Here is a 6,000-nt window from a genome sequence, read left to right as displayed (position 1 = left end):
CGTTGCACTGGGGTACACATGTACCCCACGCGTTAGATCGCAATTTTTGCAGGTAAAAATGCAAACAAAAGAAATGTATAATACATCATTTTCTTCGTTTTTTTATTGCAAAAACAGCTGTGTAAGTGAAAGTACGGAATATATTGAATCAATGATACATAAATTGGTTTGAACAAAATAAAAAGTGAAAAAATCGCGGTTTTCACTTTTTTACAAAAATTACTATGACTTTGTGAATTTTCAACCGATTAGAAAAAAAAATCAAATGATTCTAAAAGTTGAAAGAATGGTATTGAAAGGGTATAAAATGGATTTTCCATATTTTTGAAAAGTGCAATTATTTTGAAGAGGAAAGTTAAAAATCGGGCTTTGAAAAATACCAGGAAATGGGTTGGAAATTGAAATGAAAAAAATATTTCTGACCAGTAATACATTGGTATGTTACTGTTACAGCAGTTATTGTGCGCAAATTATACTTGCGAGCCATTGCTTTGAAAAAGTAAAAAAAAAATAAACAATAAAACAATAAAAATCAGCAAAAATGAAAACGATTTTTTGTTCCACTTCAAAATTAAATTAAATTAAATAAATAATTAAAACGATTTTTAATTTATATAATTTATTTTCACTGACAGCACGAAACCTGACGAAACACTAACGGCAACCGTACACTGGGGTACAAATGTACCCCACGCCAACTTTGATACCTGGTTCCACGAAGGCTATAAGCAAACTGGCTATACTATCTTTTCCTACTTTTACTAGGAACTCTAAATTGAATTATGGTTAGGGTCCCAGGTTTGTAAATACGGAAATCTCGTTTTCACACGGCTCCAAAGAAGGCGTGGGGTACATTTGTACCCCAGTGCAACGTTCTAGGGTTAAATCAAGGGATACTTTCTTCATCTCGTCCACGGAAAAAATAGAAAAAAACCCTACTCTAACAAGGGATAAATATGTCGCATGGTATTTTTCGTTTTGGAGTCTCTCGTTAAACCCCAAAAAAAACAATTGTAGGATTGATATCTCTATAATAACGAAAGCCTTACAATTACTTTTATATTTTTGTGAATTATATCTAACGGCCATTATGCCAAACGTCGCGCACCCGTCACGTTCTTAGTTTAATCACATACTGATTTTCGTTCATTTTTCCAATTTTTTTTTTGATTTTTCATGCTTCCTGTTTTCCATTATATCTCTATTTATTTTTTATATAATCTCCCACTCATTCGATTGTAATTTTTCAGAATTTTCAATTTTATCTGCATTTAAAACTTCTCATATATATTATTTTTATTCATTTTTGTCTATTGCATGATTTAGCATATTTCCAACATTCAATCCATTTTCTATCCTGTCTTAAATCTTCCTTTTTTATTTGATCCAAATTTCAAACTTCTCAAAAATATTTTGTTTTAGTCATTTCTGTCCATTGCATAATTTAGCATATTTTTAACTTTTAATCCATTTTGTCTCCTGTCTTAAATCTTCAATTTAATATATTTTTTTCTTGTTCTTGATAGATTACTTTTTTAAATTTGCCCCATTTCCTGGATTTTAACTTTAGATTACTATATTATAGATGTTCTTTAATTTTTACTGTTTTGTTTATTTTTACTATTTTTGCCTTTTTTAGTATTTTTATCTGCATTTAACTTTTTCATGTTTTCAATTTTTGCAATAAGTCTGCCGAGTTTTATTTAGCCACATTTTTGTTTTTCTCCTACATTATTCAGTTTAGGCACATTTGTTCTGTTGACATCTTTTCTTAATATTGTTATTTTGTGCTATTCCAATTTTTCATTACTTTATTCTTTTTCTTTTTTAAATGTTTCTCTGTTTTCATCATTTGTTCTATTTCTGACTATAATACACGTTTTTTCATTTGCTTCCATTTTCTTCGATTTAATTAATATGTTATCCCAATTCTTTTCTTTTCATTTATCCACTTTTTATGATTTTGTAATTTATGTGCTTTTCCATCATTCTTTCCATTTTTCCTCCTCTGTATACACTTTTTTATTAAAATTTGTTTCATATTCATTCTTTTCACATTTTCACGATTTTTACTATTTCCGCCCGTGAATTTCCTGTGAATGATCAAAGCCCGTTGAAATTGAATATTGAACCAATCGTATGGGCAAAATACATCGTACTCAACGTGCAACCTAAAAAGACTAAGATTATAGTATGATGAATTACGTAGATGGCCAGGTCCATGCAGGTCAATTTTGGGATGGGAAGGAATGATAGTTCAACACTTGTGACTACTATGGCCGAGGAATTCTCTACATCATCCACGAGCGTCGCAGGATAGGATTGGTGTTAGTAGGTAGGGAAATGAATCAGGATATATCTTGGTAGATATTGTGTTTTAGTTAAGTACTCACGCGCTTATCTTTTTATTTTAGATCAAAGTTTTCATGTGTGCGGCAACCAGTAGAAATATGAATGCAGTTCGAATAGGCATTACATAAAAGGATAATGCTGCGTGGAATATAATAGAGGTATCTATTCATCTATAGACAATATGATCTTAGTAATATGTACGAAAGTCGCTCGCGATCAATTTTCGATAATTCGAAACGAACAATTTGAACTCCGAACAGCCGGCCATCGGGAGTATTGCTGCTTATTAACACTTCAAAGATCATTTCCAAAGTTTGCAGTATAAAGCAAGCATACAAAAAGTATGAAAGCTATCCCAAAGGAATGTGAAAAAATTTGCTGCGAAATGTTAATGACAAGTTAGCATCTCCACTCTCCCTATCAGACTCGTTTCCATAATTAGGTTAAATGCTAAATTGCAAACGACATTTTTATTATGCGTATTAAATATAATAAGCACAACGACAAGTGCTTTTGATCCACCGGCGGCCCCGAAGAAGAATGAATGGGAGAAAAGTAATACTGGCAAAGACCGACGACCATATGAACGGTTAAAAACTCGAAAGAGTGGCGCAGAGTACTGTACTGGATGATTTTGAAATAAGGACCAGGAATGCGATTTTACGAAGTTCTAGCTTCCAATAGCCATACATTTTCTAACAGAGTGAAGTTCTGGAGTGTTCACATGTTTATCACTGTTTAGGCTGTTTAGGAAAGCAAAAGTTGTACAAAGCTAGTGTCAGACCTTCATGAGGCCTCAAGAAGTCTCTTTTGGAGGTATTCGTTAATGTAGATTTGACAGCAGGTAAATAAAAAACTGGCTTATTTTGATACATCTACATATCGCTTTCTACACAACAACTTTTTGTGAATATCGACAACATCATCTTAGGCTAATTAAAAAAAATTCTTACTTGAAAGTTTGCTTTTTTTTAATACGGGTTTTAAACTAAAGCTTTGAAAGTTAAACCTTGGCGCGGAAGAACCGGTATATATGCTGTTACTTAGCGTAGAATTAAAATTCATCCTTTACGGCTGTAAGTACACAATCGGGAATAGCGAATCAGAAAAGATGACTATATGTCAGTGGTTCACTTTATATAGAATGGATAGAGGCTATGATGCAAAACCTTAAGGTCCGTCCAGGTAAAGTCTTCGGTATGGATCAATACCTTGACCTGGTAACTTCTAGCATGTTGTTAGTCGCCTCTTGCGACATGGGAGCAGGTTCCCAGTGGTTCTATTCTTGGCTGAAATAGTGCAAAAAACAAATTTAGCCCACCGGACACCACACGGCTTGAATCAGGTTACTCCCACTAAACGGAAGAAAAATTCAGCTAAAATGAGATACAAATTAGACCCTGTATTTTCCGAAGCTCTCAATATTTTAGAGACTGTTGCACTTTGACCGTCGAGGCCGAATGTGGTTTTGTTCTTTGACAAATTCTAAACGAAACCAGTTATAGCGCAAAGTTCAGAACCAACCTATGCAAAAAGCTCTTTCCAATTATATAATCAATACAAAATAGCAGAGAGCTATTCCTTGCAATGAATATCGAGATTAAACTTTTTGATATTCGAAACATCTATAGTGGCTGGGGCCCTTATGTTGGACCCCCAGGCCCGTATTTTTTCTCTACGGCCCTGTTTATATGAAATGTTGTTTTGACCTTCTCTTATTGTGTCTAAAGCAATGATATGAATTGTTTGGTCCCCGCAAAAGTTTTGAGAGATTAATTGAGGCTTCTTTTGTATATAATAAGTTTCAATTTTTGTATATAATTCGACCGTCAGTAGCAATGATGCTATGAAAATTGAAATTTTCTTAGATCTTCAGAGCAGCTGTCAGTTTTTGCTTAATCATTTTTTCTACAAGCGTCAGATCGCTTCGTGGTTTTTCAGACTTCCTCACTCGTGGAAGAATTATTTTGTAAAAGTACGAGATCCCATGTAAACTTTAAAACGTGGGCGCCAAAATATAGGTTCACCGATCGAGCTTAGAATTTGCACAGTTATTCTAGGACCCACATAGAATCCAGAAAGTTGCTCGGAGCAACATTTTAATTTTTTTTCGTCTTCCACCCGCTGGGTAGTCAATTTTAAAGGATTCTCATTCAATGACTATTATTATCTGCAGTATAGATGGCAACTACTAAACTGACAAAAGGTTTAAGTCAGTACGATGAAAATTGTACTATGATTTCTTAAAACAAAAAACTTTGTGTTTCTTTTCTGAGAAATGGGATGAGATGCCCCGAACGTCTTGCGTTAAGGTTCAAGTTACCTTTTTTGAGCATGTGTTAGTTTTGAACGCTGGGTAGTATGGGTAGGAAAAATTGTGTTCAGCTTTGCCACCGGATTATACATTTAAACCTTTTCAAAACGCTAAAAGAAGAATATCACCCGATTTATCAGATCACAACGATTCAAATCATACAAAATAGCTGCTGGAAAAACTATCGGTTTCGCCAAATGGTGCTTTTGAAAAAGTGGCTGTGATTTTTTGTCACACTACCACACCGTGCTGGGGTACGCAACACAACAGCGCAATGAAAAAACCACAGCCACATTTTCAAAAGCACCATTCAGCTAAGCCGATGGCTTTTCCGGCAGGTATTTTGCATGAATTGAATCGTGATGATCTAATAAATCGACTGATATTCTTCTTTTAGAGTTTTGAAAAGGTTTAAATGGATAATCTGGTGGCAAAGCTGAGCACAATTTTTCTTACGCACACTACCAAGCCTTGAGGTAACTTGAGCCTTAAATAGACAAGATAAAAGACAGCACTGTCGTTAATTGCTATAAGCAAACGGTCAACTGCAAAGCGATCTATTGTTGTATAGAAAATGGTCATTTGAAGCTTTATTTATTGAGCAATTTCTACATTTAGTTCATTTCTATGTGCTTTTCTGCCGCTATACGCATAAATGTCCCATGTGCTATGGGATTCCCTATACACATGAGACAATTATGGGTAGAGCGGCAGTATTCTTTTGAGTGAAAATGCTGCAATGTTGCTTGTAGTAACAAATCGAATTATACATGATTTATATATCTCCCTCGCAAGTAAAGTTTGCTGCAATGGCACTGTGTGGCGTAGAGTATTTTCTGTGTCAAGAACGTGGCTACAATTTAAATTTATCATCAACTTGACGATAGATTTGCCCTTTAAACATTATTATTTAAGGTGTCTACTCAAAGAGAAACAAACAAAAATTTCAACATTGTTTGTAACTTGACTAAACATAACTGAATCATCTAAAATTAACGTCCTTACACGAACCACGAAACCATGATTAAAGGAAGGTAAGGTCAACCGTGCGTCTCCACCGTCCGTATGCTGATTGGATTTTGTTTATCTGTCCAACGAATGATTTAATGTGTTAATTTTTATCTATTTGTTGGATAAACACTACCAACCATGCTGTGATAATATTTCCATAGCATAAACAACCAGCCTAATGTTAATGGATGACCGCGCCTGTATTCTTGTCGTCTTTCTTTCAGCAGGTGGTGGGGGAAATAGCATAGAGCATTGAAGAGGGTTTTGTAGTCAACATCAGCGTAGTAGTAGTAGTAGTATTATTTACTATTACGATTTGAGCT

Source organism: Topomyia yanbarensis, chromosome 3 (genome assembly GCF_030247195.1).
Source record: "Topomyia yanbarensis strain Yona2022 chromosome 3, ASM3024719v1, whole genome shotgun sequence".
Classification (NCBI taxonomy): Eukaryota; Metazoa; Arthropoda; class Insecta; order Diptera; family Culicidae; genus Topomyia; species Topomyia yanbarensis.
The sequence above is the reverse complement of the archived record's forward strand: the minus strand, read 5'-3'. Positions refer to the sequence as shown.